The sequence below is a fragment of the Mustela putorius genome, unplaced genomic scaffold (assembly GCF_011764305.1).
Source record: "Mustela putorius furo isolate JIRA1106 unplaced genomic scaffold, ASM1176430v1.1 tig00004033_pilon_pilon_pilon, whole genome shotgun sequence".
NCBI classification, from domain to species: Eukaryota; Metazoa; Chordata; class Mammalia; order Carnivora; family Mustelidae; genus Mustela; species Mustela putorius.
In genome coordinates, this window is record NW_025422169.1 from 3,695,605 (window position 1) to 3,718,520 (window position 22,916).

General features: G+C 41.2%; 1 pseudogene; it reads left to right on the plus strand.

Moving 5' to 3' along the window:
* Positions 1-2,031: 2,031 nt before the first annotated feature.
* Positions 2,032-3,025, plus strand: LOC123389784 (annotated as a pseudogene).
* The last annotated feature ends 19,891 nt before the right edge of the window (positions 3,026-22,916 follow it).

A 22,916-nucleotide genomic window follows, 5' to 3' on the forward strand; every position in this document is an offset into this window, starting at 1 on the left:
AGTAGAGAACTTTAATACCCCATTTGCATCAAAAAGGATAACCACCCAGACAGGAAATCAACAAGGAGACAATAGCTTTGAAGATCACATTAGACGAGATAGTCTTAACAGATATACACAGAACATTCCATCCAAGAATAGCAGAATACACATTCTTTTCAAGTGCATGTGGAACATTCTCCAGGAAGATCACGTGATAGACCACAAAACAAGTCTTGATAAATTTTAAAAGACTGAAATCATATCAAGCATTTTTTTTTTTTACCACAATGGCATGAAACTATTCCAAACAACAGGAAAGAAAGGGAAAACCTCCAAATTTATTTTATGAGGGCCAACATTACCCTGATACCAAAATAAACAAAAAAGACACTAAAGAAAGAAAACTACAGGCCAATAGGCCTGATGAACACTGATTTTAAAATCCTCCAGAAAATATTACTAAACCAAATTCAACAATACATGAAAAGCATCATTCGCCACCATCAAGTGGGATTTATTTCAGGAATGTAGGTGTTGTCCAATACTCACAAATCAATGTAACACATCACATTAACAAAGGAAGGATAAAACCCAATGATCATCTCATTAGATGCAGAAAAAGCATTTGACAAAATACAATATCTGTTCATGATAAAAACTCTCAACAAACTGGGTTTACAGAGAATATACCTCAACATAGTCAAGCCCATCTATGACAAACCCACAGGTAACATCATTCTCAATGGTGAAAAACAGAGAGCTTTTCCTCTAGGATCAGGAACAAAACAATGATGTCCACTCTCAGTAATTTCATTCCATACAGAACTGTAAGTTCCAGATGCAGCATTCAGTCAAGGAAACTATACAAAAACATCTGCTAGAAGAAGTAAAACTGTCACTATTGCAGATGACATGATACTATATACATATATCCCTAAAGACTCAACCAAAAAATAATTTGAACCAACATTGAATTCAGTGACAATGAAGGAAACAAAAATTAACATACAGAAATGTGTTCCATTCCTATACACTAACAATGAACAAGCCAAAAAAGAAACTAACAACCCAATTTACAACTGTACCAAAAAGAATAAAATACCTAGGAATAAATTCAACCAAGATAATGAAAGACCCATGCATTAAAAACTACAAGACATTCATAAAAGAAACTAACACAAACAAATGGAAAGATATCTCACAGATTGGAAGACTTAATATCACACACATGTCCACACTACCCAAAGCAATCTACAGGTTCAATGCAATCCTTATCAAAATACCAATAGCATTTTTTACAGAAAAGAACAAATCATCCTAAAATTTATATAGAACCCCAAAAGACCTCAAATTGTTAAAGCAAGCTTGAGAAAAAACAAAGTTGGATGTATCACAATCCTAGATTTCAAGATCTACTATAAAACTACAGAAATGAGAACAGTATGGTACTGGGCACAGGCACATGGACCAATGGAGCAAGACAGAAGGCTCAGAAGTAAACCCACACCTATATTGTCAATTAACTTAAGATGAAAATACACAAAGAGGAAAAAAAGACACTCTTTAATAAATGGTGCTGGGAAAACTGGACAGCTACATGCCAAAGAATGCTGGACCACTTTCTTATAACACACACATAAATAAACTCAAAATGGATTAAAGACCTGAAATATGAAACCTGCAACAATAACACTCCTAAAAGATAACAAAGGCAGTAATCTCCTGGATGTAAGGTCTTAGCAACATATTTGTGTATATTTCTCCTCAGGCAAGGGAAACAAAAGCAAAAGTCAACTATTTGTTTTACACCAAAATGGAATGATTTTGCACAGCAAAGGAGAACATCAAAACAAAAAGGAAATCTCCTGAATGGAAGAAGACATTTCAAAGGTTTTATCTGATATGAGGTTAATATCCAAAATATATAAAGAATCTTATATAGATCAACACCAAAAAAAAAAAAATCCAATTAAAAATGAGCAGGGGAGCTTTTCTGCCTGTGGACACTGCCAAGAAAGCATCATAAAAGTGTCCCCTCCCACCACCAACATGTCTAAATCAGAGTCTCCCAAAGAGCCTGAATAGCTGTGGAAGCTCTTCTTTGGAGGTCCGAGTGTTGAAAGCACCGATGAGAATGTGAGGAGCCATCTTTGAGCCCTGGGGAGCACTTGAGGACTGTAGGGTTGTGAGAGATCTGAACACCAAGGGCTCCAGAGGCTTTGAGCTTATCCCGTATGCCAGTGTGGAGGAGGTGGATGGAGCCATGAGTGCAGAGCCGCACAAGGTGGATGGAAGAGTTGTGGACCAGAGGGTTGTCTCAAGAGAAGATTCTGAAAGACATGGTGCCCGCTTAACTGTGAAAAAGTGTTTTATTGGTGGCATTAAAGAAGTCACGGAAGAACATCATCTAAGATTATTTTTTTTAAAGATTTTATTTATTTATTTGACAGACAGAGATCACAAGTAGGCAGAGAGGCAGGCAGAGAGAGAGAGGAGGAAGCAGACTCCCTGCTGAGCAGAGAGCCTGATGCGGGGCTCCATCCCAGGACCCTGAGATCACGACCTGAGCCGAAAGCAGAGGCTTTAACCCACTGAGCCACCCAGGCACCCCCATCTAAGATTATTTTGAATGGTGTCAGAAAATTGACGTGATTGAAATCTTGACCGAGACCGTGGCAAGAAGAGAGGCTTTGCTTTGTAACATTTAATGACCATGACTTTGTAGACAGCAAGGCAGCATGGTGGCAGTCGAGATGGTGGTGGATGCGGCAGCCATGGGGATGGCTATAATGGATTTGGTAATTACAGAAGCAACTCTGGGGGTGGCAGAAGCCATAATGGTTTTGGCAATTACAACAATCAATCTGCAAATTTTGGACCCATGAGTGAAGGGAATTCTGGAGGCAGATAGTCTGGCCCCTATGGTGGTGGAGCCCAGTACTTTGGCAAACCACGAAACCAAGGTGGCTATGGTGGTTCCAGCATTGGCCGTAGGTATGGCAGTGGCAGTGGATTTTCATTACTGCCAGGAAATAAAGTTTAGCAGGAGAGAAGAGCCAGAGAAGTGACAGGGAAGCTATAGTTTACAAAAGATTTGTGACCTTAGCCAAGCACAGCGGTGGCATGCCTGGGCTGCTACAAAGAAGATGTGTTTTAGACGATACTCACACGCATGGGCAAAAAACTCAAGGACTGTATTTGTGATGAATCGTATGACATGTTATTTCAATTTCTGTTCCACGAAAAGTGCAAAGCATGCCAACATAGGGTTTTAATGGAGGGGTTTTTGTTTTGTTTTTTGGCACCCATGCTGTTGAATGGTAAATAAGAGTCTGATCATGATGCTGAATAAATGTGTCTTTTAAAAAAATGAGCAGGGAACCTGAATAGATATTTTTTCAAAAAAGATAAATAGAAGACCAAAAGACACACGAAAAGATGCTCAAAGTCACTGAATATCAGGGAAATGAAAATCATAACCACCATGAGATAGCACTTTACATCCCTCAGGATGGCTAAGATCCAAAAGGCAATAAACAACAAGACAAAGATGTGGAGGAAAGGGAGCCCTTGTGCACTACTGGCGAAAATGTACATTGGTGGAGCCACAATGGAAAACAGTATGGAGGTTCCTCAAAACATTAAGAATACCATTTGGTTCAGTAATTCCACTATTTTGCATATTTACCCAAAGAAAATTATTCAAAAAGATATGTGCACCCATACACTTATTTCAGTATTATTTATAATAGCCAAGATATGGAAACAACAGAAGTGTTCACTGATAGATGAATAGATAAAGAGGACAGGAGGTATGGATGTATATGCAGAAGAGAACAGTACTTGGCCATAAAAATAATGAAACCTGGTCATTTGCAGCAACATGCATGGATCTAGAAAGTATTGCACTAAGTGAAATAAGTCAGACAAAGAAAGACAAATACCATATGACTTCACTTACATGTGGAATCTAAAAAAAAAAAAAAACAAAAATGAACTGATAAAAGAACAGAAACAGACTCATAAATACAGAAAACAATCCAGTGACTTCCAGGAAGGCCATAAGGGGGTGGGGAGGGGGTAAGGGTGAAAAACAGATAAAGGGGATTCGTAGGCACAAACTTCCAGATATAAAATAAATCAGTCATGGAGATGAAAATAGAGCAGAGGAATATAGTCAGCAATATCGTAATAACATGCGGTGGCAGATCGTACCTATACTTGGTGTGTGGAGCCCTGAGTTATGTATGGGGTTGTTGAATCCATTACACCATACACCTGAAACTAATGTTAACACTGCAGGTCAACTATACCTCAATAGTAATAAAAAAAAAAAAAGTTACAACCTGCTTTACAAGTTCAACATGCATGCGTTCATTTCACTTTATTACTCATCTCATCAATTACTCCAGTGACTTGTTCACTCCACTTTTTAATTGTGTCAGAGTTTTACACGTTAATTATGTAACTAGCTATTATGAAAACATGAATTGTATGGGTCAAAGGTGTAGCAGAGGTTCAGTGTCCCCTCTGAGCAGCAACCCGGGGACTGGGGAGGGCGGAGGAAGTAGGAAAGGTTGAGAGGGGAAACTGTGCTCCTGTGGCATCGCTTCCAGGAGCACGTACGTGGGCTGCTGGTGCTCCCCCTCCAGGGACTGTCTCGGCACCCAAGTGAGCATATTTCTTGGGATCATCGCTAACATGTCACCATGGCAATGGATATCTCTGTCAATAGTAGACCACTCTCCACAGACCAGAACTGTCCCACGCCCTCTACAACTTCACCAGCCGCCAGCCCAGGCACACCCTCTGCCCCTGGCTCTCAGCTTCAGCTTTGGGATGCGCCTTCCAAATTCTTGGCTCCTTGCTCATCCGCACTCCCTCTTGCTGCTGAGGTAGTAGCTGCTTCCTGTACCTTGTATTGGTGTATTCCTGCGAGCCCAGTTTTACCCCTTCATAACATTCTTTTACTCATTAATGACTTTTGTGTATTAAATTTCCCTGTTCTTGTATTGGGGAAAATATCAATACCGTAAAGACGGCACACCTCCGCAAACCGATCAGTAGATTAAATGCAGGTTTCAAACTTCCAGCAAAATTGATGTGTCTGTGTTGGGGAAGGGTGGCAAGAGATTCTTGCTTAGGAAACTAGAATTATTGATTTAAAAAAAAAGATTTTATTTATTCATTTGAGAGAGCGCGTGCACTAGTGAGAGAGAGAGAGCAAGCATGACTGGGGGCCAGAGGGAGAAGGAGAAACTGACTCCCCGCTGAGCAGGGAGCCAGACACAGGGCTTGATCGCAGGCTCCTGGGATCATGAGCTGAGCTGAAGGCAGACTTTTTAACCTACTGAGCCACCCAGGAACTAGAATTACTGATTTTAAAGTCTGTATGGAAAGAGTAAAAGACAAAAAGCGACCAAGACAATTTGGAAGGAGAACAGGGTGCAGAGACTTGGCCTTTTAAGACAAGGTACTTACTATGCGGCTACAATGATTTATATCATGTGGCTCTGGGCCAAAGAAAGAAAACTAGACAAATAGAAGGAGAATAGAAAATCCAGATCTAGACCTAGACACAAGAGAAAAGTTGATATATGACAGGGACAGCATAGAAATTTGCATAAAAATAATAGCTAACATGTATCAAGTCTTCTTTGTTTGTTTCCAATATTTATTTAAATTTCAATTAACAGATAGTGTAATATTGGTATTAGGGGTAGATTTCAGTGATTCATCACTTACATGCAACACTCCTGCCCTCCTTAACTTGGTGCCTGGTACTAAATGTTTTAAACTCAATTAATCCCCCCCAACAGTCCTATAACTATTATTATTATTAATATTATCATTATTTTATAGATGGGGAAATTGAAACCCTTAGAAATTGAGTAGTATTTTCAAGATCAGAGTCCTAATTCAAAATGATGCTGGAGTTTGGACCTAGGCAATTTGATCCCACAGCCCAGGAGGGTTATAAATTTTTTTCAATAAATGGTGACAGGACCATTCGTTATATAAAATTTTAATTAGTTCTCTACTTTACACCATACACAAAATAAAATACAGGAGAAGCAAAGACTTGGATGAAAAAAAATTTTTTAACTTTCAAAAGACCATATAGGGGCACCTGGGTGGCTCAGTGGGTTAAAGCCTCTGCCTTCGGCTCGGGCCATGATCCCAGGGTTCTGGGATCGAGCCCCACATCAGGCTCTCTGCTCAGCAGGGAGCTTGCTTCCTCCTCTCTCTGCCTGCTCTCTGCCTACTTGTGATCTCAGTCTGTCAAATAAATTTAAAAAATCCTTAAAAAAAAAAAAGACTATAGAGTGGAGTACTTATAAGACTTAACAGGGGCAAAGGACTGCACAAACACAACACACACAAATTAAAACAAGCCACAATGAAAAACATCATACATTAAACTTCCTTAAAATATAAAATTTTTGTATAACAAAAAGGCATTATTGTGAAAGTAAAAAAGCAAACCATTCACTGGAAGAAAGCGCACACTAACTGAAAAGTTCTCATCTATATGTAAAGAGCTCTTACAGATAAATAAGAAAAAGACTCTCCAATCAGTAGAAAAATTAAACAAAGATTGGAACAGGCTAGTCACAGAGAGGAAAAATCAAATGGCAAATAAGAATATGAAAACATGTCTAACCTCTCTAGTCATATTTTCTATTAGGCTGACAGAAAAATTTAAATCAGACAGTTGCAAGTTTTGGTGTAAATAGATGAGGGAGTGGCAACCATCATATACTGTTAGAAGGAGTGTAGATGGGTAGAACTATTTTGCAGGAGTAGTTTGCATGAAAGGGGCATTTATTAAGCAACTGATACGTGGTTCTAATTTTTACTCTTGTATACTATTCATTGGGCAAACACGCTACTATTCCACTGATAGACATTTGCGCTGTTTCTAACTGTTGGCCCTTACGATACATAAAATCGCAACACACAGTTGCCAAGATGTCTTTTGACATTTATGTGAAAGTTCCTCCTGAGTACGGCGAGCACAAGCTGTCCATGGAAATAACTCCCACCACTTACTGATGGCTTGTGTGCCAATTGTGGTACCTGCATTATTTGATCGAAAAGGGTAATCCCGGGGCGCCTGGGTGGCTCAGTGGGTTAAAGCCTCTGCCTTCGGCTCAGGTCATGATCTCAGGGTCCTAAGATCGAGCCCCGCATCTGGCTCTCTGCTCAGCAGGGAGTCTGCTTCCCCCCTCCTCTCTCTCTGCCTGCCTCTCTGCCTACTTGTGATCTCTATCTGTCAAATAAATAAATAAAATCTTTTAAAAAAATAAAAATAAAAATAAAAAATAAATAAAAGGGTAATCCCCATGGTATTATAGAAGATAAGTTTCCTACTGCAATCAGAAACTCTGCATTGGTAATTTTAGCTGCCGGAAGACAAATTAAATTAGCATTATTTTACAGCCAATTTCTGGAACCACAGGTTTGAGTGCCAAAGAACACAGGGTCTCACTGTCCGACTTAGCCTTCCAGAGATGCTGTACCAAAGTGACCTGGTTAATGGATGGCAGAGAATAGTCTAGAACACAGTTCAGAGTTTTAAAAGAATAATCTCAGGATGATATTTGATAAGGGGCCCAGTTCTAATATAAACGAAGAATTTCTAAAACGTGGTATATTTTAAGCCCCCACCATGCTTTAGACTTCACTGTTATACAAGGCAACCTTGATTTCAAGGACATAGTTATTATTATGCTTTTTTTTGCCACTTTGATAAAATATGGAAAGTGCTGGTTGCTACAAATGCCCAAAACAAATGGCCGAACTGCCCTCAAAGACGGGACCGTCTGGGTGTGCAAGCCCAAGGAACCCAACATGCTTGGACTTGAAACACTGCCGAGCTCGAATCGTCTTTCCATCAGAGGGTCTCACTGGAACAGAGGCCTGAGATTTTGAGGCTATCCCTGTGTCCATGACCACAGCAGGGAACAGGGACAGTAGCATAAAGCAGCCAGGACTCCCACATCCTCTGTTCAAAGCCTGGTGCCTCCAGTAGCAGTTGCCTCTAAAATGATATGAACGTCTTTCTGGAAAGAACAGAACAAGGAACGGAATCACTTCCCAGCAGTATTTTGGAAGATGCCAGGCAAGTTCACTCTTTCAAACGTTTTTCTTCCCACCCAATTCAGCTCAACATCTTCCTATTTAAAATCTTAGTCTTTTTTTAATTATGATATAATTGAGAACACAAAGAAATGGAAAAAAAAAAAAGGTAACGTGGTCATGGATTGGAAGAACAAATATGGTTAAAATGTCTGTAGTACCCAAAGCAAGCTATACATTTAATGCAATCTCTATCAAAATCCCAATAGCATTTTTCACAGAGCTAGAATAAGCAACCCTAAAATTTGTATAGAACCACCAAGGACCCAGAATAGCCAAACTAAGAAGAAGAAATTAAGAAGAAGAAAACCAAAGCTGGGGCACTGTGATTCTGGACTTCAAGCTCTATCACAAAGCTGTAATACAAAGCCATCAAGACAGTACAGCACTGGCACAAAGACAGACGCATTGATCAACGGAACAGAATAGTGAATCCAGAAATGGACCCACAATTATACTACCAATTAATCTTTGACAAATCAGGAAAGAATATCCAATGGAAAGAAAGACAATCCCTTCAACAAATGGTGTTGGAAAAACTGAACAGCCACGTGCAGAAGAATGAACCTGGACCACTCTCTTACACCATATGCAAAAATAAATTCAAAATGGATGAAAGGCCTAACTAAATGTGAGACAGGAAACCATCAAAATGCTTAAAAAAGAACACAATCAGCACCCTCTTTGAACTCAGCCTCAGCACCTTCTCACTGAACATGTAGCCAAAGAGAAGGGAAAACAGAAATGAACGATTGGGACCTCATCTAGATAAAAGCTTTTGCTCAGCAAAGGAAACAGTCAACAAAACTAAAAAGCAGCCTGTGGGATGGGAGAAACTGTTTGTAAATGACGTATCTGGTAAAGCGTTAGTATCCCAAATCTATGAAGAACTGATCAAACTCAACAGCCAAAAAACAAATAATCCAGGGAAGAAATGGGCAGATTTCCAAAGAAGTTTTCCAAAGGAGACATCCAATGGCTAACATGAAAAGATGCTCATCATCGCTCATCATCGGGAAAATACAAATCAACACCACAATGAGATACCACCTCACACCTGTCAGAATGAATGGCTAAAATCAACAAACAAGAAACAACAGGTCTTGGTGGAGAAAGGGGAACGCTCTTGCGCTGCTGGGGGGAATGCAAACTGGTGCGGTCACTCTGGAAAATAGTGTGGAGGATCTTCAAAAAGTTAAAAATAGAGCTACCCTACAATCCAGCAATTGCACTACTAGGTTTTTACCCAAACGATACATAAATGCATATCCAAAGGGGTACATGCGCCCTGATGCTTCCAGCAGCTTTATCAACAATAGCCATAACTATGGCAAGAGCCCAATTGTCCATCCACTGAAGAATGGTTAAAGAAGATGTGGTGTACACACACACACACGCACACACACTGAACTATTACTCAGCCATCAAAAAGAATGAAACCTTACATGTACAATAATGTGAATAGTGTATTTTGCTAGGCAAAATAAAACAGGCAAAGACAAATACTATATGATTTCACTCGTATGTGGAATTTAAGAAACAGAACAGATAAACATATGGGAGGAGAGAAGAAAAGAAAATGAAATAGAGAGAGGGAAACAAACCATTAAGAGACTCTTAAAGATAGAGAACAAACTGGGGTGCCAAAGTGGTTCAGTCAGTTAAGCATCTGCCTTCAGCTCAGGTCATGATGTCAGGGTCCTGGGATCGAGCCCCACATCAAGCTCCTTGCTCCGCAGGAAGCCTGCTTCCCCCTCTCCTCTGCCCCTCCACCCTGCTTGTGCTCTCTCTCACTCTATCTCAAACAAATAAATAACATCTTCAAAAAAGAGAGAGAGAGAGCGGAGGGTTGATGGAGAGAGGGAGTGGGGGGTGGGCTAGATGGGGGAGGGGTATTGAGGGCTCCTGTTGGGATGAGCCCTGGGTATGTAGAGGATGAATCCCGAATTCTACTCCGAAACCTATATTGCACTGTATATTAACTAGAATTTAAATAAAAATTTGGAAAAAAAAAAAGATAATTGACATACAACACCGTATTAGTTTTGAAGGTGTATGTCATAATGATTTGATATATGTATATATTATGATAAAGTATGTGTGATCTGTGATATATGTATACACATAGTATTTACATGCGTATGTATGTACTACTATAGTAAGTTTAATTAATATCCTAAATCAGAAAGATTTTCAGGGCTTGGGAGTTCCCAGATTAAAATGTCAGTTGCACAGGGAAATGAACACTGAAGTTCTGATCGGTCTGTATATTTGAAGACATGCCAGAAATCAGGCAGGCAAAGCCCTGGGGTAGTGGGGAGGGGCACCAACACAGAGAACAGCTCGTGAAGGTGGAGGTGGGTAAGGGCCAACTTAGAGCTGCCTAACGCACTGATTTGCTAGAAGGAGAACTACTGCCCAGAACAAGCAAATCTGGTTAATAGGAAAGACAGAACCCACGGTCAAAGACACTGGCATTAACAAGAATTTTTTTCTAACTTTATGTGTGAATTGCATAGGTCCCCTGGCTATTACTTGCCTGAGTTTCCATAAAATAGCACACTCTCTCTCTAATGAGCTTAATGCTTTTGCCTTTAACTAACCTTGGGAAGGAACATGGTGAATTCTGTGTCTCCTGTGATGCTCAAGTATACACATCACTAGTGTGGTGTGAAACACAGTTTCTGTACCATCCAAGGTCCCCTCGGAGTGATCCGGGAGCTCATGGTCTAGAGATACGGGGCAGCAGGGCAGTGACGGGGACCAGCACGCTAAGCCGGACAGCTCAGGTATGGATGGCGCAATCAAGCCACTTGAACCTGTAGGGGCCAAGGGCAGGACACCACGAAATGTGCCCCTATGGTATTTTGATTATTTTAAACAAAAGCTTCCCAAGAGACAGCTTGCGCAAGAACAGCACTCAGACCCTCTTCTGTCCCCATGAAAGCAGGTAATAAACCTCCCTGTGAAGAGGGACATCCTGCTCACCAGAGATAGGATATTTGAGCCCAGAAGGCTGTATGGAGAAATCTCCTTTCTTTGGATTCATCTACTAAGCCCCCCAAAATCTGTTGACAGTTCCTCACTAAGGGAAGTTCTCAAGTTACATTTTCTTTGTCGTGTCAATTCCTCACAGATTTCTCGTCCTTTTGTCTAAGAAATATAAAAACCACATGGCCTAGGCCATTCTTCCTTTTTTTTAAAGATTTTATTTACTTGACAAGGAGACACAACAGAAGCAGGCAGAGCAGGAGAGGAGGAAGCAGGTTTCCCACAGAGCAGGGAGCCCGATGTGGGGCTCAGTTCCAGGACCCATGCGATCATGACCCAAGTCCAAGGCAGACGCTTAACGACTGAGCCACCCAGGTGCCCCTGCCTTGGTCAATCTTTAAGTCTCCATTTCATTACTGGGTCTTTGCGTTCACGTAACAAAGCTTTGGGGATTTTTTCTCTTGTTCATCTGTCTCATGTACATTTTATGTTTAGTCTAGCTGGAAAACCCAGAAAGGTAAAGGAAGAAGTTTTTCTTCCTTCAGATTCTTCTGTACAGAGAACATGCTAGAACCCTTCCTTCCTTTCCTGATCTCCGGCTAGAAGGGACTGCCCAGACTGGACTGCCTCCTGCCTTGTTTTGACGAAGCGGCGAGGGGCAAATTTCCTGAGTTTCTGTGATTACAGAGTCATCGAGAAGCCTGGCTCCCCCCGCACCCTGCCTCTGAGTGTTGACTCCCTACCGGCTGCTGGAAACTGGAAGTTCTAGCCCAGAGGGGAGTGATTTCTTCGGGCGGGAGAGCACCCCGCAGACGAGCCAGCAGTGCCTGAAGCTGTCTTTGGCTTCCTCGCCCAGATTGCTGATTGGCGGAGGAGATAAAACCCCAAATAAAAAAGCATTGGCAACGAAAATCGAAGACCAGGGAGAGGAAAACAGGAAGGCAAGAAGAAAGGAAAAAGTGGTCCAAGTACGGCATGAAGACGCTGAATTAAAAAGCGGTCCTAGTTTCTGAATGGAAGTCTGGAGGGCCGCACCATGCTTGTAAGCATGTAAGAAAGACGGGAGACCGAAACACTTAGCTCCCCTCTCCTCTGAAATGTTGCCCTCTGTTTCTTCAGATACAAAGAGGGCTTGCCAAAGAATTCGACGTGGGGAAATGTGGAATCCGGCTTTTATCTTCGTGTCCTTGGTCGTCATTACAATGGTTCACATTGGTGACACATTACTAGGTGTAAGAAAGGTATGCGAGGCATAAACTAGGCTTGGATTTTTTTTTTTTTTTTTGTAGCTTCAGGGTCCTTGCAATAACTCCCCACCTCCCTGCTGCAAAATGTGTGAGTGCAAAATACATATATGTAAAATACATACATATCATGTGTGGTGGTAATTCTGGGCTGGAGTCGCTAGAGGGAGGCAGAGGAACATGAGAAAAGCAGCAGTTGTCACCAGGAGACTGGACAGTCCCCTCCCATAGAGAGAACCCATAGACTGCACAGACCGGGCAAGATGAGAAATCAGAAGAATTAGATTCTCCTGGCCTGCCCTTCATTCAAAATGTGTGTCTACACTTAATGAGTGTAACCAATCCCTTTCCTAATAATAAGGAAAAAAGCTATTTATAGTAGAACAACGCAGAATTAGTGAGTCCAAGTCTGAGCGGGCTATCAGGTTGTGGGGTGAGGGCTCTTACTCAGGAGGAAACCGTGGGGAACCAGAGTCCTGAGCCACGTACTGTCGAACTATGCAAATTTCAGCAATCATGGGTCTTCCCCGAATCCGTTTTTCATCAAAGAGTGACAGTAACCGTTTCTACCTTGTTGGGTTCCCATATAAACTAAAGAACAGAAAAACTTCATAAAACAGCAAAGAACTACATGGATGTGAATCCAATTCCTGCTCTGATACATGAGTTCCAGATTTGAAGCTGTCTGCTTCACCGTGTTCTGCAAGTTCCCCAGGGAGAGAGCCCAGAACCAGAAGTTGTGGAAGGAAGGAGCCTTCATCCTTGATATTTAATATGGTACTTGGTGAATAGCACATAATTTTTTAAAGTCTCCTAAATGAATGAGTAGAAACACTTCCATGTAGAAAAACCATATAATTTAATATCTAAAATAAACCTTTTTTTTTTTTTTTAATTGAAAGGAAGCGCTATTACTAAGTACTCCAGGAAAGGGTCAAAAGTAGGACTGTCCAAGGCTAGCCGGGACATAAGACACATGGCCACTCTGCTTCCATAGCACTTACGTGTCCTAGTCAATACCCCAAACCTATTATAGGACTACTTTATTTATTTATTTATTTATTTATTTATTTATTTTTAAATGTTTTGTTTTGTGGTTTTTTTTAAAGATTTTATTTATTTATTTGACAGAGAGAGATCACAAGTAGGCAGAGAGGCAGGCAGAGAGAGACAGGGAAGCAGGCTCCCCGCTGAGCAGAGAGCCCCATGTGGGGCTCCATCCCAGGACCCTGAGATCATGACCTGAGCCGAAGGCAGCGGCTTAACCCACTGAGCCACCCAGGCGCCCCAGGACTACTTCATTTAATCTCCATAACAATACAGCGAGGCTGGTACTATTATTAGCCATATCTGACAAATACTTCCTATTGACTATGACATGTCTCAAGTCTCCTCGATTTTCAGAGCACAGCAAAACCAACCACCACAAAAACAATGATTTCTGTCATTTAAGGGGAGGGATGAGAAGTCAGACTATGAACGTGATATGTAAGCTGCAAGGCATATGGACAAGTCACGGCGCTGCCCATGAATGCAAGAGATACCGGCGGGCTGAGTGAGAAAATGCAGCGCAGAAATATCACGCAGGTGCCTTCCCCCCCCTCCAGCAGAGATGCTGAGGGACCGAGCCTCCGTCCCAGCTGAGGTCATCCGCTCCAGCTGAAGTCATCGGTCTCCAGCCCCCGCTTTCAGCCTCAGCACTGTTTTTGTGTTGGTTCTGACAGCACCTAACCTTGCTCCGCACGCAGATTCCCTTCCTCAGAAAGTGGCAGAGAGAAGCACCCAGAATCTGGTGATCCTTTCTTAAACTCAACTCAGCCTCCTCCTTCTCTGCCTGACATTTGCCACAACAGATGACGTGATGAGGGCCCCAGCTGAGCTCCCGCTGGGTGTTGGGCCTGAAACCGCCTGCCCACCCCGCAGGAAGGAAGGTTCCGTCTGGAGAACCCGGTGTTCGTGAGCTCGGGGCAAGGGCCGAGCCCACCGCATAGAAATACACGACTCGGAGGGCAGGGTCGGGCTCTCGGGAAGCCTCCATCGCTTGAGCTCAAACTGGCACTTAACCATGCTCGAGCCACGGAAACCACATGATGCTGAACTTCCTCTGCCTTCGCCCCCAGCCTGCTCCCTGCCTCCTGAGAGTGCCTCTTGCCCTTCCTCGTCTTGTGACTCTGGCGGAGCTCCAGGGTGGTTATTCAACCTGTCTCCAGACGCTCTGGGCCAAAAACGGAAGAAAGGGCAAGAGCAGTCTCCAGGGCAGAGCTGACCGCCAAAAGCACTGTGAACGGCCCAGGGCTGCCCAGTGAACACAAAGGAATCTTTAAATGGGAAAGTCAGCGCAGAAGGAGACGGAGGGCATTCCCATGCAAGGGACAGCCCCATGCCAAGGGACGGATACACAGACCACGTGCAAACCCACTAACTCAAGATAAAGCATACGCCTAAATGAAAAAAAATTAAAACGACAAAATGTAGAAGGAAAAAAAAAATAGGGAAGTAAATCTTCCTGACCTTGGGTTAAGCAAGGATTTCTTAGACATGACAACAAAACCACAGAAGAGAAAACTTTGTAAAAGTGGACTCTGTCAAAAATTAAAGTGTGTGTGCTTCCAGCAACACTAAGAAAGTGTAAAGACAATCAACAGACTTGAAAAAATATTTGCAAATTGTATATCCAATAAGGGCCTAGCATACAAAATATATAAATAACTCTTACAACTTGACAGGGAAGAGACAATCTAGTTTAAGAATGGGCGAAGGACGGACATTTATCCATAGTAAACTCTCATGGTCAATGGACAGGTATCTGAAGAAGGTACCCAAATAGCCAGCAAGCCCATTAAAAGAGGCTCCATCATTAGGGAAGTGTAACTAAAACCACAACGAGATGCTACTTCACATCCACTGCAAGGGCTGAAATTAAAAATACAGATAATCACAAGTGTTGGCAAGGATGTGGAAAAAGAAGAGACCCAGCACACACCACTGGTGGGAGTAGAAGACGGCACAGTGGCTTTGAAAAACAGTTTGGCAGTTAAACATTAAACAAATAGTTCCCAGATGATTGAGTAACTCCTCTCCAAGTATCTACCCCAAATCCATGAAAACGTATGTCCACACGAAGATTTATACACAAAGCTTCATTGTGACATTATTCATAAGAGCCTAAAAGTATCAACAGTCTAAAGGCTCATGAGATGATGAACAGATATCCAAACGTGGTCTATCTGTACAGCAGAAACTGTTAGCAATAAACAGGAATGACACACGCTGCCAGATGGGTGAAACTCAAAAATGCTATGCTAAGGGCCACATCCCTCCACGCACAGCCTCCTGAGCTATGACCATTTGCACAGAGCTGCCAGGAAGGCCCTGGAGCTGGGGTCGGAGCAGTGGTGACTAGCCACAGGCACGTTCACGGTGTCCTCCTGGGGAAGGGTGAAGTGGAGCCAGCAGGTTCCAACCTCCCCGGGGCGCCGTGTGCGTTCAGTAGCTGGGGAAGGGTGCGCTCGGCGCTCAAGAGAACCAGAGAAGTCGCTCTTCACCTGAAAAGTGCTCGCTTTGCCTCCATTGTGAATTATTTTGTCGAGAGAATTATCATCACGTCCCTGTATTCATGGAAGGAGAGGTAGATGTGAGTCCAGAATGCAGAGCCTGAGAAAAACGGAAGCTGGGAACGGGAACAGTCTTCTCCATTGGATCAGCCTTTCCGGGCACCCCGTGGCTCAAGGGAACAAGGCTCTGAGCGTTTTAAAGAAGACGTGAACCATCTGGTAGGATACAAAGAACATCATCTCTGGGGGAGCCAGAAGGAAACCTGATTTATTGAAGAAGACAAAATAAGGTCCAGGTAGAGAATGAAAAGAATCTGCATCTCATCACAACTCCACTACACACTAACACGCTCATGGGACTGTCAACTTATCGGCTGCCTCGTAATATTCCCACCGCCCTTTCAGCCAGTACTTGTGAAAATTTCCTGCCCTATGTCGTGAGTTGCATTTCGGACTCAAAGTGTGATAAATGGTGACCTCGTGGTGCGTCTGCTTTCTGTACGTTTCTACGACGCTCACTGTGCAACTTTTCTATGACACTAACTGTGCACTCAGCCCGCATGGAGCGGATGCAATAGAGCTTGCCCTGATGTTTCGGTTCAAATAGAGATCCTAATTCGGATGCTAACACCGTATGCCAGTTTTAGAATTTACCATGGTGGTTGGTTTACCTCTTCTGTTTTATTTAAAACATAACAGTTTTGGTGCTGTCCTGGGACAGTCCTTGGCAACGACAGTGAAAAGGACAGGTCATTAGGGTACACTTCCCTGGCTTCTGGTTGGGAACCCAAGCCAAGAGAAACCAAACAACCCGTCTGGGATTTTATCCTATGGTTAACTTAATCTCTGTGAGATCCAGCTTCCTTGTAGGTACAATGAGATAACACTAGGACTGTGGTTCTCCAAGTGTGGCCTGGAGAGATCCTTGAGAGTCTTTCAAGGGCACTCAAGGTCAAAGCTGTTTTTGTAATGCTAAGATATCAGAGGAGTTTTCCAGAAGCTATAGGATGTGTGATATTGCAACAGACTGAAGGCAAGGAGAAACGAGACAAGCTTTCAGCTAAAACTCTCTTTGAAGTTCATCCCACATATACTTGATGCAGAATTCATTCTCTCTCTCTAGGCCAGTACTCATCCAAGCAAGTATTTTATAGCTTCAAAATACTACTTCCACAGACCTACAGAGCCTTTCCATATCTGCTAAATTTCTAGTATGCAAACTCATTACAAGCTTGTGAGGTTTTTTGTTTTAAATTCTCCCAGTTAGACAGGAAGGTTTATTTCAATGGAAAGTAAAAATCACGTGAGCTCTTATATATAGGAAAGGGTAAAACAAAAAGTTTCATACTAGAGGGTAAAGTTTCATACTAGAAGGGGAATGCATTTCGCTACCCTAGTACCTGGTATGCTCAGTTGGCATCCAGTAATCACTCAGTAAATATTTTTCTAAAGGAACAGGATTTAATCTTAAGTAAGCAGTTATTTCTTAAGTGCTTTGAGAATTGCCTTTAATGGAAATTAATGGAAAAAAAATGTCTTCAGGAAAAAAACCTAATGCTGGCTACTAGCAATATTCTCATAATATTAAATATCAGCTTAAATTCCTGAAATACAGCTCCCTCTGCAGAACGCGGGGGAGTCTGAAATATCTCTTCATCTCTTTGGTATCAAGCCCTGAGCTGTCCTTTATCCTAAGATAAGCAAGTGCAACATAAGCAAGTGCAACATCCTACCAGAGGATGTGAACTCAGCCTCTCTCAGCTCTGCTTGGAAGAGACTCGTCCTTGCTATCCTCATGGCCAGCTTTCCAAATAAACTGTCCAAATGCTTCCAGAAGAAGAATTCTCTTTTTTGGGAGTACCAAGGATGATATTAACCAGACAGTGTAGAGAAGGAAAGTTCAGGTTGTCATCTGTACAAGGGAAAACGGTCCTCTTTCAACATAAAAGCAATCACATATTGATGCTGCCTTTATGGGTTTTTTTTAAATATTTTATTTATTTGACAGAGAGAGATCACAAGTAGGCAGAGAGGCAAGCAGAGAGAGAGAGAGAGAGAGAGGAGGAAGCAGGCTCCCTGCCCAGCAGAGAGCCCGATGTGGGGATTCGATCCCAGGACCCTGAGATCATGACCTAAGCCGAAGGCAGAGGCTTAACCCAGTGAGCCACCCAGGTGCCCCTGGGTTTGTTTTTTTAATGAGATTATTTGTGCTGTACTTAGAAGTTAGTGCTGTACTTGAGAAACGTTTCCAAAAATGCAAATTAAAGATAACAATATGAGCTTTTGTTTTTTTAATGAGATGATTTGTGTTGTACTTAGAAGTTCATGCTGTACTTGAGAAGCGTTTCCAAAACTGAAAATTAAAGATAACAATATGAGCTAACGGGGAGGTGTGCGGCCAGCCTTCCATTTAATGAACTTAAAGAAACTGAACATTCAAGTCCATACATAAAATCCTCCACAAACATTTAATCTGCATCTACTGTGTGCCAAGCACGTGACAGGTGCTTAAATCTGTCACACATTTACTTAACCCCAAATTCCCATTCTAGATTCCGTCCCATTTTTATGTTTAAATTTTTTTGCATAATATTGCTTAATAGCTTTATATGCAACAATGCATCATTCTCCATTTTATTTATGAGAACCATTCATGGGCAAAAGGAGCAGAGCAGCAAGCAAGCAAGCCAGGCTGTTCACCAGCTCCTGTCTGACTTCATGCCCCTGTCCTTGCTTTGGACTCTTTTCAGACTCCATTTCCACCTACTATTTGGTGATTCCCCAACAACATTATCTCAAAGGCTCGGACCTTTGCTCTAAGCTGAAGACCCAATCACACACGCGTCATGGCTACCTGAGATTTTCTACATCCTGCTACCTGACAGGTTCCCAATTGCCTTTTCTCACACATTCCTCTCAGGGAATGGCTCTGTCCATCTCTGAATTGCCCAGATTAGGCTCCTTTTCCCCACATCAAGCAGCCAACTGTTTTCGTGCACTCTTTCTTTTATGCCTTTTCTGTCTAATGGTTCAAATGACAAATTTTATGCTATGTATATTTTACAATTTTATTTTTTTTATTTTACAATTTAAAAAAACTAATAGTTATATACCAAAAAGCATTAAATTGTGCACCTCTTTTCCCAGTGTAATTAACACACAGCGTTATATTACCTTCAGGCGTACAAGATGGTGATTCAATAATTCTGTACATTTCTTGGCGCTCTTAATCCCTCCCCCTATTTCCCCTGCCTCCCCCCCGCCTTCCCTCTGGTAACCCTCAGTCTGTTCTCTGTAGTTGAATCAGTCCCTTGGTTTGCCTCTTTTTTAATTTGTTCGTTTGTTTTGTTGCTTAATTTCCACATATGAGTGAAATCATATGGAATTTGTTCTTCTTTAACTTATTTCACTTCGCATAATAATCTCTAGATCCAGCCATGTTGCAAATTGCAAGATTTCATTCTTCATTATAACTGAGTATATAAATATATATATAATATATACTAATATATTATTAATTAAATAAATGTGATAATATGAATGTAATATATCAATAGATAACTATATATTAATAAATAATCATATTTATTTAATTAATAATTTATTAGTATATATTTTTATATATATTTATATACTCAGTTATAATAAAGAATGAAATCTTGCAATTTGCAACATGGTTGGATCTAGAGATTATTATGCGAAGTGAAATATGATTATATAAATGTAATATATTAATACAAGTTATATATTAATAATATATTAATAATACATTTATAATTATAAATATATAACATTTATATAATCATATTTCACTTAGCATAATAATATATAGTTATATATTAATAATATATAATAATATATTTATAATTATAACCATATAATATATAATTGTATATTAATAATATAATAATATATAGTTATATATTAATATAGTACATTTATATATCATATTTATTTAACTATATATAGTTATATAACTATATATAGTTTATATATATTTTATATAATAGTTTAATATAGTTACATAACTATATATTAATATATTAATTAGTACATTATATTGACATACAATATACATATTTATTTATACCATATTTTCTTTATCCATTCTTCAGTTAGTTGAGGGACACTGGGCTGCTTGCATATGTGGCTGTTGTAAATAATGCTTCAATAAGCACAGGGGTGCACATATCTTTTTGAATTAGTATTTTCATTTTCGTTGGGTAAATACCCAGTATTGAAAGTACTGGATCCTATGGTATTTCTATTTTTAATTTTCTGAGGAGCCTCCATACTGTTTTCCACAGGGGCTGCACCAGTTTGCATTCCAGCAACAGTGAACAAGGGTTCCTTCTTCTCCACATCCTCCCTAACACTTGTCGTTTCTTGTGTTTTTTATTTTAGCCATTCTGACAGGTGTGAGGTGATACCTCATGATCGTTTGGATTTGTATTTCCTTGATGATTAGTGATGCTAGATAAAGTCCTAGAAACATACAATGTCCCAGAGCTGAATCAGGAAGAAACAGCAAATTTTAACAGACGGGACACCAGTAATTACATTGAAGCAGAAATCAGTTCCCAACAATCAAAACTCCCAAGACCAGACAGCTTCACAGGCAAACTCTACTGAACATTCAAAGAGTTAATACCTAATTCATCTCAAACTATTCCAAAAAATAGAAGAGGAAAGAAAGCTTCTATGTTTATTCTACGAGGCTACCATTACCCTGATGCCAAAACCAGACAAAGACACTACAAAAAACAAGAACTCCAGCCCAGCATCTCTGATGAAGACACACATACAAATCACCAACCAAGTATCAGCAAACCAAATCCAACGGTGCCTTTCAAAAAGTCATTCCCCATGATCAAGTGGGATATATTCCTGAGTTGCAAGGGTGGTTCAAAATGCACAAACCGGTCAGTATGATACACCACATCAGTGAGAGACAGGACAAGAACCATATGATCCTTTCAGTAGATGCAGAAAAAAACATTGACAAAGTATAACATTCATTTGTGATGAAACACCCTCAACAAAGAAGGTTTGGAGGGAACAGGTCTCAACAGAATGAAGGCTGTGTATGAGGACCCCACAGCTTGTATCAGCCTCAATGGGGAAAATTCCAGAGATTCTCCTCTATGGTCAGGAGCAAGGCAGGGACACCCACTCTCACCTGTTACTGTTATTCACTGTAGTACTAGAAGTCTTAGCTTCAGCAATCGGACAAGAAGAAGAAATAAAAGGCATCCAGATGGGCAAAGAAGTCATCAAACTTTCACTATTTACAGAGACATGAGACTATATTAAAAAATAACCCTAAAGACTCTACCAAAAACCTCTCGAGCCCTGAATTCTTCATCACATTGTCCCGCTGCCTCTCCCCGGTCCAGGTCCTCAACCCCTTTTCCCAAGACTGTCCCTGCAGCTTCGCTCCTCTTCCTGATCAAGGTAAGATACACACGACACAAAATTTACCACCTTAACTCTGTTACTTTTTTTTTTTTAAGATTTTATTTACTTGACAGACAGAGATCACAAGCAGGCAGAGAAGCAGGCAGAGAGAGAGGAGGAAGCAGGCTCCCTGCTGAGCAGAGAGCCCGATGCGAGGCTCGATCCCAGGACCCTGGGACCATGACCCGAGCCGAAGGCAGAGGCTTTAACCCATGGAGCCACCCAGGCGCCCCAACTCTGTCACTTTTGACAGTACTCCTAGAGGGTCTTCTCAAAACCCTGAGTTTGATGATCACTTGGCTTTTTCCCAGTTTGGAGCCATGACAAACAAAACTGCTATGGCCAAGAGTCCACGCTCGTTTGGGGGCTCATGGGTTTACTTATTTCTGTTGGAGAGAAGAAACCTAGAAATGAGAAGCCTGGGTGATAATGTACATATGACTTTACTAGAGAAATGTCAGTGTGTTTGATTTATAAAAGGCCTCTTCAGCCCTTGATGGAGGATACAGAAGTCTTATTAACATTCTAGAATAGTTTTTGTTAAAACTCTAAATTTTGAAATGCATTTAGACCCAAGGGTTTGGGATGAGGGGTTGCAGGGCTGTACGTAAAATGCAAAGTGGGCATGTATACAGCAATTTGATTTGAAATACATGTCAAATTCCTATTCATCTTCCAATCCACTGCCCCAACCATCCTCATAAGGAATCTGTATTTCTCAGTCCTCTCCATTTTTTGGTTTGGGTTTATTTGTTGCCATGTTCTTTATCTGTGTGGGTTTGTAAGTGCCAAGCCCTGAAGGAAGAGAGGCTGAGATTCTTGGATTGTGGACGTCAGTGACTAACAAGAGTCCTCAATGGCTTGAGACTTGGTGCTCAAACTGGGATGGGAAAGCTTCACACGGGTTCCATTCCGGAGGTAAGGAGCAAGTTCTCGAGTCTGTCCCTGAGTGGCCACCCTGTGATTCCAATATGCTTGGCTATGGCCATACTTTGAGAAATACCACTTATAAGACAGTTTTCAGTATAATTAATATGGCCATCGTGCTTTGCCCAAGCCTAACATCCTTAATGCAGGGCGTGCTTTTCCTAAAGCCAGCCGTAGGACACTAAAGCACATTACTTTCAAGCTTAGACACTTTGAATGGAATCTTATTGTAATAAATCGGACCAGATATCAACATTACTATTTACAGTTCATTAAAATGAAACTGTCATCACACAGCAGAGAGGAACACAGTACTCTCTTTGTGTACACAAAGTCTACCGAGGTTAGAAAAAAAAACTTAGCAGGAGGAATTTTGAAAAAGCCCATTCTTATAGCACTAAGTAGTGATGCTGAAAGATGTTTTCATACCAACCTGCAGCAACTATGTTTTCAATGACAGAGAAATGAGTGTTGTTGGGTGAAGGGGAACAGAATATACCACCCCAAAATATGCTGTTTTGCCATATTGATTATTTTAAATTAAAGTTACTTAAGAAACAGCCTGTACCAAAAGGATACTCTGACCCTCTTTGGTTCCCCTGAAACCACAGGAAATGAA